This window comes from Delphinus delphis, chromosome 3 (assembly GCF_949987515.2).
Source record: "Delphinus delphis chromosome 3, mDelDel1.2, whole genome shotgun sequence".
In the NCBI taxonomy this organism is placed as follows: domain Eukaryota; kingdom Metazoa; phylum Chordata; class Mammalia; order Artiodactyla; family Delphinidae; genus Delphinus; species Delphinus delphis.
Genome location: NC_082685.1, coordinates 44,760,056 through 44,787,184, shown reverse-complemented (window position 1 = coordinate 44,787,184; position 27,129 = coordinate 44,760,056).

Sequence of the window (27,129 nt, the reverse complement as noted above, 5' to 3'; positions counted from 1 at the left end):
TCACCTTTGCAGCCCTGATGCCTAGGACAGAACGTCTCAGCTCTAGAGGACCATCCACTCCCTCCACAAACATGTTCTAAGGGCTGCTACGGGTCAGACACAACGGGGACTATGACCATGGACAAGACAAGCAACAAGCAAGCAACCAACAGAAGAAGATACACACAGATGACAGTGAAGGACCAAGAGGAAAATTCAGGTGCCAGAAGGTGAACCATAGTAGGGGTAACTTAGATAGCTCACTAAAGGGAGACTTCTCGGAGAAGTTACCTTTTTATTCTAAGGCTGAAATATGAGAAGGAGCCAGCCATGTAAGAGCCAGCAAGAGCATTCTAGGCAGAGGAAACTGCAAAGACAAAGACCTGAGGCTTGGCAGGGCTTAGTGCTACCTCAGGACAGAACACCTGACACGTGACCGGATGTTGGTGAAAGGAAGCAGAACCTGTCACCCCAAAATATACCTTTTTGGCATAAGAGGATGTTACACTGATTATTTTTAACTAACAGCAGACATAGGAGAAGCTCTGACAATCAAGCCGAAGTTACCCTTTTTGTAAGAGAAATTGACATTTATAAGGAAAATCTCCATTTGTAAGGATGTCTCCCTCTATGTACCAGGAAGAAGGAAAAGACTAAACTCTAGAAACTCTTATCTCTTATCGACAGAGAAGACAGACTTAAATCTGCATCGCACCACACTCTTGTTCACTGTGCTTTTCCTGAAAGCCTCCCACAACTGCCTCCCCTTCCCCCAACATCTATTGTCTTTAGCTGGAGATGGTGTTTAAGGTGATGGCTTGGGCCACTGCAGCTTTTCTAGATATCTCCCATGTATACAGGAGGTATACAGTTTATCAAACTTGTTTTTCTCTTGTTAATGTCCTTTATAACAAGTGGGGTGCCAAGAACCTAAAAGGGGAGAGGGGGAATTATTTTTCCTCCCCTGCAGTGGTGATGGAGATGATGGGGGATGAGAATAGTACAAGATGAGTTGACAGAGGCAAGCAAGGACCAAATCCTACTTGGCCTCATAGGTCTTGGTAAAGCATTGGGATTATATTCTAAGAGCAATGTGAGGCTACTGGAGTGCCTTTGGGAAGAAGAGAAATGAGAATTTTAAAAGATGATTCTGGCTGCAATAAGGAGAATGGACTACTGGCGTTCAACAGATACTTGTTTAATAAGTAAGTGCCCAAATACATAGATCCACACATGAATGAATGAATAGATGTATGAATTCAATGATGCAAAAAAAGCCAAGGGCTGCACCCGTGTGCTGGGCTCACACCTCATCTCCTCCCTCTTCTCTTTTGCTGTGTGACCTCCCATTAGTCCCTTCCTGAGCCTTAAGATCCTCAAAGGAGAACACTATGCCTTGAAGATCCCCTCCATTTCTGAAATAATTCAGAAACTCCTGCCTGCCCCGCCCTACTGCCAAGGCTTTCATGCTTCAAGCAGCTGAAAAGAAAAGCTGCTGAATCCCTCTGCTCTGTTTATCATCCTCGGTTTGGCATTTTGTCTGCAGCTGGGGCTCTCTCTATAAGACCACTCAGCATCTATAAGCTGACTAATTTCCATGTTGATTGCAAAGCTGGAAATGTATACACTTGTCATTCTTATTCTTGGCCCAGATGCTTTGTGCCAACAGTAGCTCTGACGATGGGGCACTGACACCACTTGCTAGTTATTGTCTGATGTGCAATTGACATGAGTGGGTTTAGAAGGAGGCACAATTTGATAATCTGACTCCATCTGCAAAGCAATCACGAGTCACATTATGAAGAAAATGCCAGTAAAACTGGGGATGTAACTGTCTTATTTTCAACTTCCCTTACCCTAGCAAAGGCTGTGTGAAGAGATATTGATGTGTGAACCAACTTTTTATTTTTTTAATATAATGAGCATCTCTTAGAGCTCTGAATTTATAGAAGTACAGCAAGTGACAGGCTATGAAACAAAATGCTTTCACATATATGATCTCATTTTGCAAATGCATTATATTAGCATTATTAAGTAATATGTGTTTGATGATAATATTCAAACCACACAGAAACCTATAATATTGAAAGAAAATATTTCTGAAGTACAGGCCGATCTCACACCATAAGGTGTAGTGGCTGAGGTGAGACTATAAATTCAGACTACATGAATTCAGATCCTGTTTCCACCTCTTAGATAATTTTCTGTTCTAACTCTAGACATGTTATTTCAATTCTCGGTACCTCAGTTTTCTCATCTGTATAATGGAAATAATAGTAGTATCTTTGTAACAGAGGTGTGATAGAGATTGCCTTATGAATGTACAATTTAGAATAGTGCCTGGTATGTATAATAGCTCCATCAATATCATCTATTCTTTTTATCCATTTCATTACTCCCCCACTCCAAAGCCAACCACACCTGGTGTGTGTCCTACAGTTCTCAATCTAAACAGTTATCTACTCATGAACATTTTATCTCTATTTTCTTTTATTAAAATAAGACTACAAGCTACAACAGATTTTTATTTTTTTTAATTAAAAAATGCACCATGGAGATTCTTATCTAGATCTGCATCGTTAATAATTGCACAGTCTTTAACATGGGTGGGCTAGCGTATATTTAGTGATTCTTCAATTGATGGGCATTTGAGCTGCTTCTGATTTTTTCCCATTACTAATGGTGTGGCAGTAAACTTCCTCGTCATTTTATCTTTGCACATTCCTAAGAGTTTCTCTACAGGACAGATTCTGAGAAGTACAAGATCCTCTCGGTTGTAGCTTTGCAAAAACTCTAAGAGGAAACAGGGTAAGTGAGTGCCATTATCCACAAAGGAGGTGAATTGCAGAAGTTTAGGAATTTCCCTAACTTTTCACAGATAGTACTTATAGCACATAGTGGAGAGGAGGCAAATGCTCAGGTCTTCTGATTCCAAACCCAGCACTCTGTCTTTTGGATGACATATAGTTGGGTAAAGATTGGGGTGGTGTGTATGATAATCTCTGTAGCCTGAAGAGATTTTCATATTAAAAACCTTAATAGATTTATTAACTCCAGCTATAGATGGGCCTGATAGGCCTGACTATAAACTGACCACGCGAAGCCGCCAACCCTGCTTTTCGTCCACGCCCATAGACAGATCCCCAATCCTTAAACGTGGATTAAGGATAATATTTACTGAGAATTTAATGTAGTAAAAGCACTGCACTGAGGATTAAAAGGAAACAAAGTTGAATCAGATACTGTGGAGAGATACTGCCCTGTTTCAGTTCACAGTCTAGTGGGTAAAAGCGATGCGCCTAAGTAATTAAAATACAGGATAGAGTAATTACTTGGAGAAATTGACAGATAACAGCCTTTGAGGGCTTAGTAAAGGAAAGATCAGTTATCATAAAGCACAGCCTACCTACTTTTACCTTCACTCCCTTAAGATCCCTGATACCGTGTCACTCAAGTAAATTAGGTATGGCATTAATCCTATAGCCTCAGTCATCCTTTGAGACCCTGCATACAACCACAGAATAATCATTTACTCATGAATGGACAGCAACCTTGAACTCAGCCGCAAAGTCCTAGCCTCTGTCAGCCATTTGTGAATGTAGGTTATAAGGTAAAAAAACTGTTGAGATTAAGTGGGTAAATGAGATGGTCTATCTTTAAGGTTGGATTTTTTGGTCAACTTTATATCATATTCTGGGAATATTCATCCATGTGAATTGCATGAAATTTTTCTATTCAGTCGTTGTTTTGATATTTTCGAAAAAACAAAAGTAATTCTGGTGCCTGTTTCGCAGGTCATTGTCAAGCAGTAACAAAATCTTTTCACAGAATTTACCAGTCATTATTCTGGGGCTTTTAGAATCTTGGTTTGAATCTACCACAATGAAATGAAATTCATTTTCTCTTTTGGTGTTCGTGGTCATTTAAAATCAACAAATGGACAGATGGAGGGCTCCTGACCACGTTTATACCTCACATGAATTGAATCTCTTTTTTCTATTGGCACAAAACTAAACAGTAAAAGCTTCAGTTATCTTTGCTATAAATCAGTGTTAGTGATTAGGGAGCTGAATGTGTTGGATATCTTAACTCCTAGCAGTTTCAGATACGAACTTTATTGCTGGTGTTCTCTGAAATTCTTCTTTTCCAAAAGACTGATGTTGTTAACATTTATTCAATTTTCCAGAGGCAGACAATCCAGCACAGAAGGCTGCTGCTTTATAATTCCACCTTCTGCTTGATCAGTAATTAAACTATAGAAAAGAAGGAGGTGGAGGAATTATCACCAGTATCTCAGTTAATAACAGCTAACTCTAGAACATCAAAATAAAATGTTTACTGAAAACCCTGCCAGCATCTATGAGTTGGGAAAGGAAAAAAAAGATTAATTTGAGTGGTTCAATGTAAATGAATCAGAAACATATGTCTTGGCTTTCTCAACATGGCTGGCAAAATGCATGTAAGCTGTACAGAACCTATAGCACTTGAAAAGGGATTTGACAGACTGAAAATATATCTGTGCTGTCCCATAAGCAATGCAAATAACTCTTAAATTAAACACAGATTTTTTCCCCCCCAGTGGGCCAGGAAACCTAAGTGCATAATAGTAGCTTGCATTTCCATAGCTCTGTTCTTGCCCCCACCCCACCCCCCACCCCCGCCCCATCAACAATCCTGAAATGCTATGAGCAGTGTATCCATTTTTCCCCTCTGTACTTACAGCAGGATGGTTCTATGGGACAGAACACACACACACACACACACACACACACACACGATATATCCAGACACACAGGCGCATATATATATGGAGAGAGAGAAAATACACATGGCATTCAGTTAAGTCTAAATTTCAGATTAACAACAAACAACATTTTAGTATAAGTATAACCCATACAATAGTTGGGATCACATTTATAGTAAAAATAGTATTTAAAATTTTTTTTTTAGTATAAGCGTGTGCCATGCAATATTTGACATATGCTTACATTAAAAAGAATTTGCTAAAAAAAAAAAAAAAGAATTTGCTGTTTATCTGTAATTCAAATTTAAAGTTTAACCAGTCATAAAATACCTAAGTCATGGGGATATAATGTAAAGCATGGTGACTAATAATACTTTACTGCACAACTGAAAGCTGCTAAGAGAGTAGATCTTACAGATTCTCACGAGAAAAAACATTTATAACTATGTACGATGACACATATTAACTAGAATTATTGTGGTGATCATTTTGCAATGTATACAAATATTGAATCATTATGTTTTCCACCTAAAACTAATATAATGTTATATGTCAATTATATGTCAATTAAAATTAAATTAACTGGATATTCTGTATTGTTCGCTAAATGTGGCAAGCCTAGTTTTATTGCCTCCCCAAACTAGATAAATGAGACAAGAACTATAGTTTGTGGGTTAGAGAATTTTGCCTTTCTTCAAAGGAAGAAAACATCTAGAATAAGAACCGTCTAGAGGTAGCAGAAACTTCATCAACATTGGTCTCAGAAAGGAAAGGCATACCACTACAATTATATAAGGAACACAATCGTGGCTTTTATAAACATGACCCTACTTGTGCTCTGCTAGAAGCTCCTTCCTATTTTCAGTACTATTATGGGACAAGTAAGTATACTTAGAAGGAGTGTGAAGCATATATTTTATTTGGGGGACTTAATAGGAAGGCAGAGAACATGAGGTTACTGCCCACCTAACTGGGAGAAGAAAAGGGCAGCCTGATACTTGTATGGGCACTAAAGGGAGCATAGTGTCCTAGAGAGGGTTGCAGACTAAGGCTCAATAGTCTTTGTGAGTGTCATTCTATATTTTGTTTACTATTATATTCTCAGTTCTAAGCACTGTGCTTGATGCTGTGGGTACTCAGTAAATATTTGTGGAATACATGAATGAATGGACTTTCCCATTGCTAAAATCAAAGAATGAAACCAAGTCACATAAAACTCTAATGTTTCAAACCATGCCTAAATTTCTCAAGACGTATCTCTGGGGTTATCTTAATAGAAGAAGAAGGTGTCAGAGGCAGGCACACCTCTCCTCCTTCAGCCAGAGCACTTCCTTACCTACTTCTTTCCTGCACTGAGGTTCAAATGAGATTTCATTTAAAAATGATTCAGTGGAAAAAATTAAATAGTTATAAAAATGCATTTAAGATTTAGAAGACATACCTCAGTCCGAAGATCTTTGACTCCACCCACAGCCTTTCTCCAAAACAAAATGTCCACACACGTGCTCCAAGCCAGCAGGAGGTAACTGAGAACACACAGTCCTAAAGGACAGGAGAGTAAAAGCAAACTTGAAAAAAACAAGTTTCTTACTCTCAGTAACAGTAAGTCTTGCCTGGAGTTATAATAATTGTTGGATTACAATACAAAAATGAGGAAGAAAAAAAATCACGTGCAATCTCTCCAGCAGTTTGTCATACTGAAAATACGGCATAAATTGATTCAACAAAGACACCAAGGGAATACAAAACCGTAATCAGTTTTTCTGTAGTGTTTATATCTATACTGACAGAAGCCTAATTGCATAATTTATCATTATGATATAAACTGTAGAGATTACAGGTGTATGTGGGAATCAGCAGGATGGTGTTACTAGCTTTTGTGTAAATCACAGTTGGCATTTTGTGTTCAATACACAAACCAGTCTCCTTTTTGACCATGTACAACTATATTCCAATTGCCATGCTAAGTGTTTCAATGACCTATGTAATCCATTAAGTGTGATACTTCTGTCCCCACCTCCACCTCCAGGAAATATCTACCTGTCTCTAGTTCATGAGCTCACATGAGGATGTTACTGGCAGGGAGTGGGTGGGGCGTTACTTTGAAAGTGCCCTTGAGCTTTGCTCTGCTCTGAGAAATAGGCTTCCATGACTTCCCATGGAAAAGAAATCCAAATTCTTCAAGGTCCTTGTCTCCAGCCACTCTCCTTTGGCCTTGCCATGTACCCATTACATCACAGCTACATTTGATTACTTGCCAGTCACTGAAAACTTGATCACCTTTTTCTTCCCTGATCCTTTTATTACTCTGAATCCTCCTGTTTTATATACATATTACAATGTCTATATTTGTAATCCATTTCACATTAGGCATGCTTCTAAGAACATAAAAGGACAGCAGACTTCTCATGGTGGGAGAACAGAATAGATACACTTTCCCCTATTTCTCCTGCTAACTACAAAGGAAACTTCTTATATTGTTTATAAAACAAACATAAGAAACTCGGAAAGGTTAAGAGGAGGTGGCAGCTTAGATAGGGAACTGTGCCCTGAACAATGAGTTACCTTGGTTTTCTTTTTGCCTCATATATCCCAGACTGTGTGCTGTAGAAGCTAATAACGGGGAAGTGCTGATGGGCACAACAACAACAACAAAAAACACAACAAAGTCTACCGCAGGAAAACAAAAGGGGAACACCTCTCCTTCCCTCTGGGGGGTATAACAGGAGGCCTAATGAAGAATCAGGTCTTCACACACCACTACTCGACCTTAGTGTTGGTGGGGGCCACAGAGGAGAAGTAAGGAAGGATCTTACTGATACTTCCAGGGAGATCTCAGTGTAAGCCTAATGGGAAACAGTAAGTCCCAACAATGCCCAGTAATGAGGAACTCCTCACCCTAAAGTGTAAATGGAGGCCAAGGGGGAAACGTAATGAGGTAGAACCCTCCCACACTTCCACTGCCAGATGATGTCAGAAAATGCCAGTTAAAACATAAGACATAAATAAGATCCAAAATGACACAACACAATATCCCAAATGTCTAGGTTTCAATTAAAAATCACTCAACATACGAAGAACCAGGAAGACCTCAAACAGAAAGAAACAGTTAACAGATGCCAACATTGAGATGAAAGAGAGGCTAGACTTTTCTGACAAAGGTTTTATAGCAACCATCATAAAAATGCATCACCAAGTAATTAAGAATTTGTTTGAAACAAATAAAGAATAAAGTCTCAACAAAGAAATAGGTATAAAGAAGAACCAAACAGAAAGTGTACAACTTCAAATATAGTGACCAAAAGAAAAAAGTCAATGAATAGGCTCAAAAGAAAATGTAGGGGAAAGTAGGAAGAAGCAGTGAGTTGGAAAAAAAAATAGAAATTACCCATTATGAACAGAGAACAATGTGAACAGAGAGAAAACAGACAAAAAATAAAAAGAGCCTCAGGGACTTGTATGTCTATTAAAAAAAAAGATTTAATATTCTTGTCATCTGAGTCTCAGGAAGAATTGAAATTACAGTGTTTTCTCTGACTACAATGGAATTAAACCATAAATCAATAACAAAAAGATAACAGAGGCATCTCCAAACGTGGAAACTAAACAACATGATTCCAAATAATCCACAGGTCAAAGGGGAAGTCTCAAAAGAAATTAAAAATATATTGAAATGAGTGAAAATAAAAATATGACATATCAAAGACGATACACAGATGACAAATAAGTATATGAAGAGATACTCCACACCATATGTATGTCATCAGGAAAATGCAAATTACAAAAACAATTATTAGAATGGTCAAAATCCAAAACACTGAATACATCAAATGCTGGTGAGGATGTGGAACAATAGGAACTCTCATTCATTGATGGGAGGAATGCAAATGGTACAGCCACTTTGGAAGACAGTTTTGTGGTTTCTTACACAACTAAACATACTCTTACCTTACAATCCAGTAATCACACTCCTTGGTGTTTACCCAAAGGTGTTGAAAACTTGTGTCCACACAAAAACCTATACACATATGTTTACAGCCGCTTTATAGTCATACCTGCCAGAACTTGAAAGCAGCCAAGATACCCTTCAGTACGTGAACAAATAAACTGTAGTACATGCAGAGAATGGAATACTATTTAGCACCAAAAGGAAATAAATGATTACAACTTGAAAAGACATGGAAGAATCTTAAATGCATATTACTGAGTGAAGGAAACCAATCTGAAAAGGCTACATACTATAAAATAATTTCAACTATATGACATGCTGGAAAAAGGCAAACCATGGAGACAATAAAAGGATCAGTGACTGCCAGGGGTTAAGGGGGAGGGAAGGATGAATAGGTAAAGCACAGAGGATTTTTAGGGCAGCAAAAATGTTATATATGATACTATAATGGTGGATATATGTCATTATACATTTGTCAAAACCCATAGAATGTGCAACACCTAGAGTGAACTGTAATACAAACCATGGATTTTGGGTGATTATGGTATGTCAATGAAGGTTCATCAATTTGAATAAATTTACTACTGTAGTGGGGATGTTGATAATGACAAAGGCTATCTATGCCTTTATGGCAGCAGGGAGTATGTGGTAAATCTCTACCTTCTCCTTAACTTTGCTGTGAATCTTAAACTACTTAAAAATATATAAATAAACAAACAAATAAATAAACAAACATATCAAAATTCATGTGGCACAGCTAACACATTGCTGTGAGGAAAACTTACAGCACTAAACACATACATTAGAAAAGAAAAAAACTCTCACATCAATAAACATAAGGACAGAAACAGATAAAAATGGAAACAAAAATAGAGAAAACTCAAGAGATGAACAGGTGGCTCTTTGAAAAGATCAATAAAATTGACAAACCTCTAGGAAGATTGACAAGCACAATAAGGGAGAAGACATAAATTATTATTATGAGTAATGACATGCACTATTATTACAAACCCTGCAGACATAAAAGATAATAAAGGAATATTATGAAAATTTCTACACACATAAATTTGAAAACAGATGAAATGGACCAATTCCTGGAAGCTACCATAATACACTTAATATGAAGTATTATGAATAGCCTTATAACTATTAAGGAAATGAGGTTTATAATTTTAAAACTCCCAATAAAGTAATCTCCAGGCCCAGATGGTTTCACTGAAAAATTCTATCAAATTATTAAAAAGAAGTAACACTAATTCTATAAAATCTCTTCTAGAATACAGAGGAGGAGGAAACAGTTTTGATTTCCTTTATGAAGAAGTAATACCAATTCTACACAATCTCTTCTAGAATACAGAAGAGGAGGAAACAGTTTCTATTCCTTTATGAAGCTAGTATCATCCTGTCACACAAAGACAGTACAAAGAAAGAAAACAATAGACCACTATCCTTTATGAGTATGATCACAAAAATCCTTAACAAAATACTAGCAAAAGAATTCAACAGGGGCTTTCCTGGTGGCGCAGTGGTTGAGAGTCCGCCCGCCGATGCAGGGGACACGGGTTCGTGCCCTGGTCCGGGAAGATCCCACATGCCGTGCAGCAGCCGGGCCCGTGAGCCATGGCTGCTGAGCTGCGCGTCCGGAGCCTGTGCTCCACAACGGGAGAGGCCACAGCAGTGAGGGGTCCGCGTACCGCAAAAAAAAAAAAAAAAAAAGAATTCAACAATACATAATAAAAATATATATACCATGACCAAGTAGACTTTGTTCCAGAGATGCAAGGCTGGTGCAATATTCAAAAATCTCTTGGTGGTGGTGTAGGAAGATCCTGAACTCACTTCCTCCCATAAACATAACAAATCTACAACTAAATATGGAATAATTCCCTCAGAAAGGGACCCAAAAACTGCATGAACAGAGCCTCCAAAAAAACAGGTAGAAGGACAGCATCAGCACAGGTAGAAGAGGCAGTGATATGGGCTGGCCTAGGAAAAATCCACACCATAGCTGCAGCAATCCACAACTGAGAGGAATCACAAAGGTACAAATATTTTCCCTGAGAAATTAGTGATTTGTGCTCCACTTCAATCACCCTAACCCCTAGATCCTACACAGTAGATTCAAGCCCCCCAAAACACCTGGATTTGAAAATCAATGGGGAATATGGCCAGAAAAACTATACAACTGCAGTGAATGGAAATTTCACTCTTAAAGGGCTTGTGTACAGACTCACTTGACCTGAAAACCTGTGCAAAAACACCAGACTGAAAAGTGCATGGATCATAGGTGAAGGGGACTCACATACTAATCTTAAAGCATCTGCAGGATAGGCAGGAATCAGTTGGGACACTCCCTGGGGACTGAGTCACTGGCAGGAGTCACTTAGTGATCTCAGTTTAACTTGCTAATACCAATGCTGGTGGGTGCCATTTTGGAATTCTTCATCTAAACTGTTCGTGCCAGTTGGCACACACATACTGACAGCCCTGTCCACTGCTGTACCTCCTCCCAGACTCACAGCTGGCTGAGCACTAACACCATCCATCACCACTGTGACAGCTGTGGCCCCACCAAAACGGGATGGCTAACACAGCCCACAAAGGGGACAATCAGTGAGTGCCTAAATTTGGTGGTCAGGTGTGATTGTGATTCTGAGCCCCATAGGACATCTCCTAAATAAGGCCACTTCTTCAAGATTGGAAGGGAAAGCTGATATACCTAATACATATAAATAAACACATAAAATGAGGCAAAATGAGGAGATAAAGGAATTTGTTCTAAATGAAAGAACAAGACAAAACCCCAGAAGAAGAACTAAACAAAACAGAGATAAGTAACCTACCTACAAAGAGTTCAAAATAATGGTCATAAAGATGATTGCTGAAATTTGAAGAAGAATGGGTGAACATATGAGAACTTCAACCACGAGACAGAAAATATAAGTACCAAACAGAAGGTATAAGAGCACTGAAAAATACAAGAGAGGTTCAACAGAACACTGAATGAGGTAGAAGAATGAATCAGTGAACTATAAGACAAAACAACAGAATTCACCCAAACAGAACAGCAAAATGAAAAAATAAAGAGGGAAGGTACCTTAAGGGATATTTGGGGCAACTGTAAGCATACAAATATTCACATTATAGTGATCCCAGAAGGAGAAGAGAGAGAGAAATAGCCGGAAAAATTATTTGAAAAAATAGTAGCTGAAAACTTCCCTAATACAGGGAAGGAAACAAACACTGAAGTCCAAGAAGCGCAGAGAATTCCAAATAAGATGAACTCAAAGAGATAAACAGTAAGACACATTATAATTAAATTGGTAATAATTAAGGATAAAGAAAGAATCTTAAAAGCAGCAGAATAAAAATAACTTGTCACATACAAGGGAAACACTGTAAAATTATGAGCAGATTTTCCCCAGAAACTTTGCAGGCCAGAAGGGAGTAGTATGACATATTCAAAGTGCTGAAAGGGGGAAAAAAAAAGAAAAAAAAACCAACTTCCAATCAAGATATCTCTACACAGCAAGGTTATCATTCAGAATTGAAGGAGAAATCAAGAGTTTCCTAGAGAAGCAAAGGGTAAAGGAGTTCATCACCACTAAACTGGCTCTACAGGATACATTAATGAGACTTCTTTAAGCTGAAGAGAAATGTCACTAATTAATAATAAGAGAACATACAAATGTAAAAATCTCACTGGAAAAGGTAAATAAATAATAAAGGTAGTATATCAATCACTTATAAAACAAACATGAAGGTTAAAAGACAAAAGTATTAAAAATAACAAAAATTAAATAATTAGTCAAAGAATACATAAAATAAGATGTTAAATGTACCATGCAAAGTATAAAATTTCGGGAAAAGTGGATAAAATGTAAAGCTTTGGAATGTGTTCACACTTAAGTTGCTACCAACTCAAAATAGGATGTCATATGTATGTGAAAATCATGGTAACCACAATGGAAAAACTTATAGTAAAAACACAAAAGAAAATGAGAATGGAATCTAAATATTACACTACAGAAAACCACCAAAATACATGGGAAGAGAGAAAGAGAAAAAAAAAAAAAAAAAAAGGAACAGAGAGGAACTACAAAAACAGCCAGAAAACAATTAACAAAGTGACAATAAGTACATACCTATCAATAATTACTTTAAATGTAAATGGACTATAATCTCCAATTAAGAGACACAGAGTAGCTCAAAAAAACAAAAACAAGACCCATCTGTATGCTGCCTATAAGAGACTAACTTCAGAAGAAATTTCAAAACCACATAGACTGAAAGTGAAGGGATGGAAAAATATATGCCCCGCAAATGGGAGCGAAGAGAAATCTGGAGTAACTATACTTACATCAGACAAAATAGACTTTAAAACAAACACTGTAATAAAAAACAAAGAATGGAATTACATAATAATATGGAGGTTAGTCCAGCAAAAATTACCAAATTTACAAATGTTTATGCACGCAGAGAATCACCAAGATATATAAAGCAAATATTAATGGGCATAAAGGGAGATACTGACATAACACAATAATAGCAGGGGACTTTAACACCCTGCTTATATCAGGATAGCTCATCCAGGCAGAAAATCAATAAGGAAACATTAGACTTAAATGATACATTATACTAGATGGACTTAATGGATATATATATAGAACATTCCATCTGAAAGTAGCAGAATACATATTCTTCTTAAATGCACACAAAACATGCTGTAGGATAGATCACATCTTAGGTGACAAAACGAGTCTCAATAAATTTAAGAAGATTAAAATCCTGTCAGGCATCTTCTCCAACCACAATGGTAGGAAACTGAAGATCAAACACAAGGAGAAAAAAAAAGGAAAAACCACAAAAACTTGGCAATTAAACAACATATTACTGGAAATGCTTTCCAATCCAAAAATGGGCAGAAGACCTAAATAGACATTTCTCCAAAGAAGATATACAGACTGCCAACAAACACATGAAAGAATGCTCAACATCATTAATCATTAGAGAAATGCAAATCAAAACTACAATGAGATATCATCTCACACCAGTCAGAATGGCCATCATCAAAAAATCTAGAAACAATAAATGCTGGAGAGGGTGTGGAGAAAAGGGAACACTCTTGCACTGCTGGTGGGAATGTGAATTGGTTCAGCCACTATGGAGAACAGTATGGAGGTTCCTTAAAAAACTACAAATAGAACTACCATATGACCCAGCAATCCCACTACTGGGCATATACCCTGAGAAAACCAAAATTCAAAAAGAGTCATGTACCAAAATGTTCATTGCAGCTCTATTTACAATAGCCCGGAGATGGAAACAACCTAAGTGCCCGTCATCGGATGAATGGATAAAGAAGATGTGGCACATATATACAATGGAATATTACTCAGCCATAAAAAGAAACGAAATTGAGCTATTTGTAATGAGGTGGATAGACCTAGAGTCTGTCATACAGAGTGAAGTAAGTCAGAAAGAAAAAGACAAATACCGTATGCTAACACATATATATGGAATTTAAGAAAAAAATGTCATGAAGAAGCTAGGGGTAAAGCAGGAATAAAGACGCAGACCTCTTAGAGAACGGACTTGAGGTTATGGGGAGGGGGAAGGGTGAGCTGTGACAGGGCGAGAGAGAGTCATGGGCATATACACAGTAACAAACGCAGTAAGGTAGATAGCTAGTGGGAAGCAGCCGCATGGCACAGGGATATTGGCTCGGTGCTTTGTGACAGCCTGGAGGGGTGGGATGGGGAGGGTGGGAGGGAGGGAGACGCAACAGGGAAGACATATGGGAACATATGTTTATGTATGACTGATTCACTTTGTTATAAAGCAGAAACTAACACACCATTGTAAAGCAATTATACCCCAATAAAGATGTTAAAAAAAAAAAAACAACATACTACTGAAAAACCAATGGGTCACTGAAGATATCAAAAGAAATCTAGAGACAAATGAAAAGAGAAATATAATACACTACTATAAATAGGATTCAGCAAAAGTGGTTTTAAGAAAGAAGTTCAGAGCAGTACAGGCCTGCCTCAGGAAACAAGAAAAACCTTAAATAACCAATCTAACTTTGTCTCTAAAGGAACGAGAAAAAAAGTACAAAGCCCAAAATTAATAGAAGGAAATCATAAAGATCAGAACAGAAATAATGCAATAGAGACTAAAAAAATAGAAAAGATCCATGAAACAAACAACTGGTTCTTTGAAAAGATAAACAAAATTGACAAGACTTTAGCTAGACTAAGCAAGAAAAAAAGAGAGAGGATCCAAATAAATAAAATCAGAAATAAAAGAGGAGAAGTTACAACTGATACCACAGAAATACAACAGATCATAACAGACTACTCTGAACAATTATATGCCAACAAATTTGGACAGCCTAGAAGAAATAAATAAGTTCTTAGGAACACACAATCTTCCAAGACTTAATCATGAAAAAATAGAAAACCTGAATAGATTGATTACTATTAAGAAGACTGAAACAGTGATCAAAAATCTCCCAAGAAACAAAAGCCCTGTACCAGATGGCTTCACTAGTGAATTCTACAAAACTTTAAAGGAAGATTTAATATCTATCCTTCTTAAACTCTTCCAAAAAAATGAAGAGGCGGGGAAACTTTCAAACACATTTTACGACTCAGCATTACCCTCATAACAAAACCAGACAAGGACACTACACTACGCACACACCCTTACAGGCTAATATCTTTCATGAATATAGGTGAAAAAATACTCAATAGAATATTAGCAAACTGAATCCAACAGTGCATTAAAATAACTATACACCTTGATCAAGCGGGAATTATTCCAGGGATGTAAGGATGATTCATCATCCACCAATCAATCAATGTGATACATCACATTAACAAAATGAAGGACAAAAATCATATAATCATTTTACTAGTAGCAGAAAAAGATTTGAAAAAATTCAACTTCCATTTATAATAAAAACTCTCGATAAAGTGAGTACAGAGGGAAGGTATCTCAATAAAGACAATAATGACAAACCCACTGCTAACATAATATTCACTGGCAAAAAACTAAATGCTTTTCCTCTAAGGTCAGAACAAGACAAGGATGCCCACTCTAGCCATTTTTATTCAACATAGTATTGAAAGTCCTAGCCACACCAATTAGGCAATAAAAAGAAATAAAAGACATCCAAACTAGAAAGAAGGAAAACTGTCACTATTTGCCGATAATATGATACTATATGTAAAAACCCATAAAGATTCCACCAAAAAATTGTTAGAACTAATAAATTAATTCAGTAAAGTCAGAGAATACAAAATCAATATGTGGATATCTGTGGTATTTCTATACACTGATAATGAACTATCAGAAGAGAAATTAAGAAAACTATCTCATTTACAATTTTATCATAAAGAATAAAATACCTGGAAATAAATTCAATCAAGGAGGCCAAAGACATGTACACTGAAAACTGTAAGACACGGATGAACAAAACTGAGTAAGACACAAATAAATTTTAAGATATTCTTTTTCATAAATTGGAAAAATATTGTTAAAATATGTTCATACTACACAGAGAAATCTACAGATTTAACGCAACCCCTCTTGAAATTTCAAAGACAGATCACAGAACTAGAACAAATAATTCTAAAATTTAAATAGATTCACAAAGGATCCTAAATAGCCAAAATAATCTTGAAAAAGAAGAAAAAACATGGAGGTACTGTGCTCCCTGGTTTCAAACTTTGCTACAAAGCTATAGTAATCAAAATAGTATGGTAGTGGCACAAAAATAGACACACAGAACAATGAAACAGAATTCAGAGCTCAGAAATAAACCCACATATATGTGGACAATCAATTTATGGATCAGCAAGGATCATAAAATAGAGGCAGTATAGTCTCTTCAATAAACAGTGTTGGGAAAACTACTCAGGCACATGGAAAAGAATTAAACTAGAACACTACATTATACCATACATACAAATTAACTCAAAATGTACTAAATAATTGAATGTAAGACTGAAACCATAAAACTATTGGAAGTAAACAAAGGTGGTAATCTCATTGACATTGGTCTTAGCAGTGTTTTTGTAGATCTGACTCCAAAGGCAAAGGAAGCAAAAGCAAAAATAAACAAATGGAACTACCTCTGCACAGTGAAGGAAACCATCATCAAAATGAAAAGGCAACCTATTGAATGGAAGAAGATATTTGCAAATCATGCATCCAATAAAGAGTTAATACCCAAAATATATTAAAAATCCATACAACTTAACAATAAAAAAACCAAATGACCCAACTGAAAAATGGGCAGAGGAGCTGAAGAGACATTTCCCCAAAGAAGACATACAGATGGCTGAAAGGAACATGAAAAGATGTTCAATATCACTAAGTATTAGGGAAATGCAAATCAAAACTACAAGGAAACCACATCTGTTAGAACGGCTTTTATCAAAAAGGTAAGAAATAACCAATGTTGGAGAGGATGTGGATTAAAGCAAACCTTTGTACACAGTTGGCAAGACTCTAAACTGGTGCAGCCACCATAGAAAACAGTACGGAGATTCCTCAAAAAATTAAGACTAGAACTATCATATAACCCAGGTATTCTACTTACAGATATTTATCCAAAAAAACATTAATTTATAAAGACATGTTCACCCTTATATTCATTGCAGCATCATTTACAATAGCTAAGATATTGTAACAACCTAAGTATCTAGTGATGGATGAATGGATAAAGAATATATATATAGTGTGTGTGTGTGTGTGTGTGTGTGTGTGTGTGTGTGTGTGTGTGTGTGTATACAATACAATACTATTTAGCCCTAAAAAATAATTGAAGTCTTGCCATTTTTGACACCATGTATGGAGACTAAAGGTATTATTCTAAGAAAAATAAGTGAGACAGAAAAAAAACAAATTTCACTCATATGTGGCATCTAATTTAAATAAATAAAGACAAAAACAAACTCACAGATACAGAGAACACATTAGTGGTTACCAGAGGAGAAGGGAGGTGGGTAAAATGGGTGAAGGGGTCAACTATATGGTGATGAATGGCAACTAGACTTGAGTTGGTGATCACTTTGTAATATATACAGATGTTGAATTATAATGCTGTACATCTGAAACTTATATAATGATCAAAATCTTTTAGTATATTCCACCATATTAATAGATTAGAGAAAAAATACATGATCATATTAACAAATACAGGAAAAGCATTTGACAAAATTCACTATCAATTCAAGATTTAAAAATAGCTCTCATAATCATAGGAATAAAGGGGAATTTCCTCAACCAGATAAAGTACATCTATATATATATTAAAAAAAAATAAAACCCTAGAGCTAACAGAGTTCTCACTGATAAGGGACTGAATGCTCTCCCCTAAGATCAGAAATAAGCAAGGGTAATTTGTTCTCCCCACTTTAATTCAACATAGTGCTGGAAGTTCTAACCACTATACCAGGTAAGAAAAGGAAACCAAGGGCATACAGATCAGAAAGGAAGAAATAAAACTATACATATTTGCAAATGACATGACTTCCTAAAAAGAAAATTCCAGAGAATCAACCCCCTAAAAATTAAAAAAAAAACACATAAGTGGGTTCAGCAAGTTCAAAAGATAGAAGATAAACATACTAAAATCATCAGTTCCATCTCTATATAATACCAATAAGCATGTGGACATAAAAATTAAAAATAGAATGATTTAAAATGATGCAAAACAAATACTTAAATGTATATCTAACAAAATATTTACAAGACTTGCATGCTGAAAACTAAAAACTGCTTATGAAAGAAATCAGATTATACCTGAATAGACATACTGTGTTCATGGATTAGAATACTCAATATGGTAAAGAAATCAATTCTCCTCAAATTGACATATAGGTTTAATACAATTACCATCAAAATTACGGCAAGACTTTTTTTTTGTAAATATAGGCAAATTTTTCTAAAATATGTATATGGAAATACAAAGGATCCTGAATAGGTACTACCATTGTGAAAAGAAGAATAATGTGGGAAAAATCAGTCTACTTGATTTCAAGCTTTAATATATAGCCTTAGTAAGCACGACTGAAGTACTGGCAGAGGTGTAGACATAGAGATCAATGGAACAGGATAGAGAACTCAAAAATAGATGCACACAAATATGCCCAACTCATTTCAGATAAAGGTACAAAAGCAATTTAATGGAGGTAAGAGACCCTTTTAATGAATGGTGCTGGAACCATTGGATATCAATAGGCAAAACAAAACAACAAAAAAACCCTAAATCTCACACCTTGTAAAAATTAACTCAAAACAAATCATAGACTTAAATACGAAATGAAAATCTATAAACATTTTAGGAAAAATAAGATAAAATCTTTAGAATCTTGTTCTAGGCAAAGAGTCTTTAGTCTTGACATCAAAAGCATAATCCATAAAAGAAAAAATTGAGAAACTGGATTTCATCAACATTAAAAATTTTACCCTATGAAAGACTGTTGAGAGATGAAAAGATAAGTTATAGAGTAGGAGAATACATTTATAAAACATATCTGACAGATGACTAGTATCTATAAAATATGACTCTCAAAATGTAACACTAAAAGTCAAACATTCAAATTAGAAAAGGGGCAAAAGATATGAATAAATATTTCACAAAAGAGGATATACTGATCAGAAGCACATGAAAAAATGGTTCAGTATCATCAGCCACTTGGGAAGTGCAGGTTAAAACCACAATGAAATATCACTACACACCTAGCAGAATAGCTAAACCTAAAAAAAAACAATTAAAACCATGAAAGATTTGTAAGGATACAGAAAAACTTGATCACTTGATCACATTACTGGTGGAATTGTAAATGATATAGCCACTCAGGAAAACAGTTTGGCAGTGTCTTAAAAAATAGAAAGTATGACTACCATGCGACCCAAAAATTACAATCCTGGGCTTTGTCCCAGAGAAATGAAAATTTATGTTCATACAAAGACCTGTACACAAATGTTTATAGCAGCTTTATTTATAATTGCCCCAAACTGAAAACGACCTAGATACCCCTCAACATGTGAATTATTAAAAAAAAAAAAAAAACCCCAAACCTGTACATTTATACCTTGGAATGCTACTCAGCAAAAAAAAAAAAAAAAAAAAAAAAAAAGTAAAAGGAACTATTGGTCCATATGACAATCTAGTTGATTCTTCAGAGATTTATCCTGAGTGAAAAAAGCCAGTCCCAATACATTATATACTGCGTAATTTCATTTATTTAACATTCGCCTAATGACATAACAGAAATGGACAATAAATTAGTGAGTCCATGATTGAAGGGTGGGCTGAGGATCGGAATCAATTGCAAGGAGGGCTACAAAAGAGCAGCACAAGTTTTGAGGCGGTAGAAATGTTCTGTATCTTGACTGTATCAGTGTCATCATCCAGGTTGTGATACTGTGCTATAGTTCCACAGGATGTTACCATTAGGGTCAACTGAGTAAATAGTAAGTCGAATCTTTCTGTATTATTTTTTGAAACTGCTTAGCAAGCTATTATTGTCTCAGAATAAAAAGTTTAGTTAAAAACTTAGTAGTATGGAGGAGAGAGAGTGGTATACTTTTAGAGAAAAGTAAATGTGTTCTACAACAGACTGTTAGTATATTTGAAGCAATCTAAAACACAGCTCCTGTCTTACTAATCGTAAGATGCTAGTACGTTATCTGGCTAGCATCGGGCTGTACCATTTGAGTCTTTTACTGTTTTTCTCTGATCCTTTTTGTTGCTCCTCTCTCTTTTCCATCACCTATCTTCCCTGTATCCCGTAGGCCTTCAATATTCCTTTCCTTATCAAAAGATACTGCAAAGAATTGATCTAACTAATCAACTTCAGAAACACATCAAAAATAAATGTCTACATCATTTTAGGTAGAAGGAAAAATCACTAGAAACAGAAGATCTGGGGTGTAATTTCAACTTGATACTTCCTTGGAGAGTGATCATGGGTGAATGATTTGATAGCAGTAAGCCTCAGTTTCCTTTTCTTTAACATGTTTAGACTTCTTGTCTTTTCTACCTCATAATGCAATGATTGTAAGAATAAAGGAATAGTGTTAAGTGATGATGGTGGTTTCCAGGCAGCTTAAATGCCCCTGCCTTTCTGGGACACCACCATTCAAGCAGGGTTCCTGGACATATGAGGAAAAAGTGGTCTGACAGCATCAGTGGTACCAATTAATTGCCATTCTTTGAGCTAGAATTATTATTAGTCTCAGAATAAACACTGAATGTCTAATGCAATTTTATCTGTCTTTAAATGCAGTATGGGAAGAAATTAGTTTTTTCCCCCTCCTTCCCCCTAAAATGTTTCTTTCCTCTGGGGATTGTTATGTATTTTTTCACATTCCCATTAATTAGCTTGCATATTGATTTAATATTTGTTTAGATGACTATGAGCAGAGTCCATGGCAGAAACTATGGAGGAAGTGGCTCTCAGGAACCAGGCATGCTCACAGACTAAGCAATCTCTTTTCCTTTACGCTGTGGACAAGAATCAACCTCTATTTTCAGTTCCCCAAGCACACGATGTTATTCCAGGTCTTCATGAGTTGGGCTTGTTACTCCCTTTGCCTAGGTTTTCTTCCTTTTTTATAGACATGGCCGTCTTTAAGATTTGGCTTAAATTTCATTTTTTCTTTGAAGCCATGAATCGCTCTGGATTATTTTGATTGTAACTGACAGAAAACCCAATCCTAACTGGTTTATATTTTAAAAGGACATCTCTAGTGTTATGTAACTGAACAATCCTAAGGGAAATCTGCCTTCAAGAATAGCTAGTTTCAAGACAGTATCACCAAGAGCCAGGTCTTTTTCTTTCATATTTTTGTTCTTCTTCTACATAAACTCCAGACCCTATAAACAGACCCTACGATCCGTTGGTTTCACACCGTATGGGGAAAACAAGAGTACATTCCCATAAATCTCAGGGAAAGGGTTTGTTGTTTCTCTTTGGCCTGGATTGCATCTCATGACCGTCCTTGAACCCATGAGTACTTTCAGGAGAATGTAGGGCTCTGATTAGGCATGCCTAATCACATGATAGTCTCGTTGACCTGTGGGTATTTGGAATGAAGTGGGACTTCATTCCTACCACGTAGTCCCGCTTTTCTTTAGCTCCAGATGTATTTATAAAACTGTATCTTCTATACACTTGGAAATTTACTGTGGCAGATGAGATGGAGAAAGTGATAAAGGCATGGTAAGGACATAAGGACAACAGAATCTGTAAGAGACTTACTTGTAAATTTGTTTATATAAATATATATATACATACACACACACACACACACACATATAGTTGGTGGCTTTCTCGGACCAAAGCATCACAAGGAACACACAAAATCATACTTTAAAAGAGGAGATATAGTCGACACCCAAGGAACTGGATGGTAGTGTTGTCAAACACAACTATAATTAAAATATCATTAAAGCCCCTTTATTATGTGGCAGATACTTTGATGAGGACTTTACTAACATTTTGCACTTAAACTGCATGACAATATAATAATGTACAGATAGGAAAAGAGAGACTTGAAGCTGTTTTCTCAGTCAGCAAGCATATGACTATATTAAAATATGAATCCAATATGCCAAGAGATGAGAATACAATTGCATACAAAATCCCAAAATGCATTGCCCTTATAGAGAGATACAGCCTCAGTAGGATAGAAAGACATTATTCAAATAATCATTCACATAAGGATCACATTACATAGTGAATGTCTTACAGTGAAGAAGCACTGGGTGTCATGATAATCTATAGCAGGGCATCTCTGGGTGATCAAGAAAGGTTCTTCTGGAAAAGTTATGTTTGAATTAAGACTCTGGGGATGGGTCTCAGGTTAAGAAGATGGAGAAAGGAGCAATATTCCATGCAGAAAACACAGCATGGTCAAATGTTCTGAGGGGTAAGGAAACATTGTATATGTGAAGATCTGGAAGAAGGACAGAGTGGCTAGGATACTGAGAAACAGCCTGTTCTTTGATAGGCTGGCATGGAATCAAACTGTGGAGATAGTGGCCAAACTTATGGGACTTTGGTAGGCTATGGCATGTATTTTGATTTTAGAGTAACCAAAACACTTTTAGGATTGTGAGCAAAGGAGTGACTTGATTAGACTGCATTGCAGAGTAAGAAAGAAGCTAGTGGGGAGACCAGCTAGGAATGCTTGGTATAGTCCAGTAGACAGTTGGCTGTGCTGTTAGCAATAGAGGTTGAGAAAATGACCTAGAGGTTGACAAAATGACTTACTCAAGAGATTATCAGGGGGTAAGATCAGAGGTACTTAGTCCTGACAGGTGGTTTTGGATTTGATGTGGGAGGGTGGGGTGAGAGAGGGAAGATCAAGCCCAAGTTTGCGCAGTTATCTCAAGACAAACCAAAGGTAAATAGGAAGACAGAAAAGTAGGGTAAATGCTTCAGTAGGAGAATTGGGGGATGCAAATAGGATTGGACACGAGGCAAGTGTATAATCAAAAGGAAAGAGGTAGGCCCATGGGGGGTGGTTTTGGTGAGCAGAAAGTTTGCAGGAGCCACTTGGTGAGGATAAATAGTAGGAAACAAGGTAGGGAAACAGGCTGGAAACAAATTAATTAGCATCTCAGGAACCAGGCTAGGGTGTTCCTACATAATCCAGTAGCAAGGGGGACCCACACAAAGCTTCAGAGAAGAGGAACTGCATGACTAAGTAAGCATGTCCGGAAGATTCTCATGGCCACTTATAAAAGAAGTATCGAGGGGCAGAGTGAAAGAGTAGAGGAGACTGAAGGTGGGGGGAGCAATAAGGAGACAATGCCACATATTCAGAGAAAGACAGAGAAAGTTGGAAACAGGATAGAGGAGATAAGACAGAAAAGCAGGTCCATATTCTAAAGTGATGTGAATGTATCGCCACGCTGGATACTATGAGATTCATGAAGAATTAACAGGGTGATCCTCTGCCTCAGGGTGTTTATTTATGACTTCGGCAGGACTAAAATTTGGTTTCATTTCTATAAGCCCAAATAAGTAATATAAGATAGGAAAAGCTACAGAATTTCATAAGACAGAGGGGTAGTTCTCTTTGAAGGGATCAAGGAAGACCTCAGAAGGAGACTGGAAGAATTTATTATAAAACACAGTTTTCTCTTTCTGACTTACTTCACTCTGTATGACAGTCTCTAAGTCCACCTACCTCACTACAAATAACTAAATTTCATTTCTTTTTATGGCTGAGTAATATTGCATTGTATATATGTGCCACATCTTCTTTATCCATTCATCTGTTGATGGACACTTAGGTTGCTTCCATGTCCTGGCTATTGTAAGACCTGCAATGAACATTGTGATACATGACCCTTTTTGAATTATGGTCTTCTCAGGGTATAGGCCCAGGAGTGGGATTGCTGGGTCATATAGTAGTTCTATTTTTAGTTTTTTAAGGAACCTCCATACTGTTCTCCATAATGGCTGTATCAATTTACATTCTCACCAACAGTGCAAGAGGGTTCCCTTTTCTCCACACCCTCTCCAGCATTTATTGTTTGTAGATTTTTTGATGATGGCCATTCTGACTGGTGTGAGGTGATACCTCACTGTATGCTGACACATATATATGGAATCTAAAAAAAAAAAAAAATGGTTCTGAAGAACCTAGGGGCAGGACAGGAATAAAGATGCAGACGTAGAGAATGGACTTGAGGACACAGGGAGGGGGAATGGTAAGCTGGGACAAAGTGAGAGAGTGACATGGACTTATATACACTACCAAATGTAAAATAGCTAGCTAGTGGGAAGCAGCCGCATAGCACAGGGAGAACAGCTCAATGCTTTGTGACCACCTAGAGGGGTGGGATAGGGAGGGAGGGAGGGAGACGCAAGAGGGAGGAGATATGGGGATATATGTATACGTGTAGCTGATTCACTTTGTTATAAAGCAGAAACTAACACACCACTGTAAAGCAATTATACTCCAATAAAGATGTTAAAAAACCAAACAGACACAGTTTAAATTCAGTAGACAGAGTTGGGGAAAAGCATTTTCAGAGATCATGATCTCAAATGCCCACATCCCCAGAAGAATCTGATTTTGATGTGTGCCTAAAATTCCACTGTAACCTGTCTGATTTCTTGGTATGATTTTGCATCTCTTTGTTTTCAGCCTCTGCCAACTAAGCACCCTTTGCAAACCACTCTAAGGAGACATGCAGTCCCTTTCTGGAGTAGTTAATGAAGATGGTAATGAGATTTGGTTGAACTCTGATCCCAGAAACTCCCCCTTGACCTCCTTGAAGCCTGTGATGCCACCCATTGTCACACTTTGTCAGTTTTGTCTTTACATTCTTTGACAATTTTCAATCCTGATGACAGTGTTCATATCGAAGCCAATTTACAATTAATCTTACAGGCAGGCTCTTATCAAACTCTATCACACAATTTCCTGAGATGTCAACATATAACACACAATGCATTTCTTTCATGTATTGTAATTATAATTCTATCAGAAAACCAGCCAAGGATTCCTAACATTTTTATCCTCATAACACTAAGTAGCATATCCACTTATATTCATAGCTATGGGGCTGATGGCTTTGTTAGGAAATGAAGTTGTAATTACCAGCAATTTTCCTGAAATAATAGGAACAAAATATTTCACAGTAGGAAGGGAACTAAGAGGTCATCTGATAATAACTGTAATATTTGTTCAACAGTTTCACAGATTTAACCAACCTTCTCATTTGCCCCATGAGACACACTGGGCAGGAATTACCATAACCTTTCTGTTGCTGAAGGAACTGTGTTTTAGAAAAGTAACATGACTTTCTCAAGGTGACACAGCTAGCAAGTGACACATGAGCCAGGAATGCAAGTCTTCTGATTCTTAGATCACTGCTCTTTTTACTTTAGCGTGTTGGTCTATGAAGTGTGTACACCCTCAGAGGGTTGTCAAAGTCAACGTCAGGGCACTGTAAAATAAAAATATTTCAAGCACTCAGGTATTGAAAGTTGGTAATAATGCAACTATAGCTGACAGGAAGCGTGCATGCCCAGTGTAAAGGCAGTAACAAAAACGTAATACAAAATACTGTGCCAAACATACCACATGTACAGACAGCTTGGTATTTGGATTTCCAGGTTATGATCCTTACTTCAACATCTACAGAAAAATGATTACACAGTTCCAATTCCATCAACCTCTAGATTTTTAATATTTTGTGTATCTTTGTGAGAATGTTTGACATTTTCCTTCCCATAATTTCGTCAAGTGCTCAACTCCTCAGGTTTTTATATGTGCTTTTGAGAATCACATTTATATCAGGAAATTTATTAGGCAAATGGTCATGATAATTAAGATGGTATATTATATGTATAAAATAAGAGGCACAGTCAAAGTTACCATATGAATTCAGAGAGGAAAGTTTTCATGGGGACTGATAAGGATTAGCAGAGGCCTCTGCACGTGATGATACTTCAGCTAAGTTTAAAGAATGGAGAGCCCTTAGTTGATGATGATGTTCAACCAGAGGTCCCCCAATTAAGGTACCCAAGACAACACACTGGCAAACAATGAGAATATTATATTTTTAATTAAATATACCTCTTCCTATTTATTTAATTTTGGTTATGCTTAGCACGTACAGACCACATGTGTAGACTAATATCTGTATATAATCTATAAAAAATAAATATTTTATCTTTGAGTACTTCCTTAAAAATATTCTCAGAAAGATAAGATCAAAAGAGTTTGAAAACCATTGAATAATGATGATAACAATTACTATTTTTGATTGATAATTATGAAGTAGGTACTTTGTTTTCAATTTCATTCATTTTTGCTCTTCTATTTATTATTTCCACTTTTCTGCTTGCTTTGCCTTTAATTTGCTATTCTTTTGGGTTTCTGAGGTGGGACCTTAGATTATTGATGTGAGAGTTTTCTTTGTTTCTAATGTATATGTTTCGTGTTTTAGCTGCTCCTCACAGCCTTGCTTTAGCTACTATGTCTCACAAAGTTTTATATATTGTATTTTCATTCATACCAATGTTTTTTTTTTCTCTTGAAACTTCTTTTTTGAGTTATTTAGACATACTCTCTTTGGTTTCCAAGTGTTTGAAGATGTTGCAGTTATCTTTCTGTTAATGATTTCTAGTTTGATTCTATTGTGCTTATTTCAATTCATTTAAATTTATTGAGGTTTATTTCATGGCTCCGTATATGGTCTGTCTTGGTATATGTTCTACGGGTACTTGAAAAGAATGTATATTTTACTTTTGTTGGGTGGAGCGTTCTATAGATATTGAGTAGATTCTGTTGACTAATGGTGTTGGTGGATTCTTCTGTATCCTTCCTGATTTTCTGTCTAGTTATTATCAATTGTTGACAGAGGTATGTTAAAGTTGTCAGCTGTAAGTGTGGATTTTTAAAAAATTCT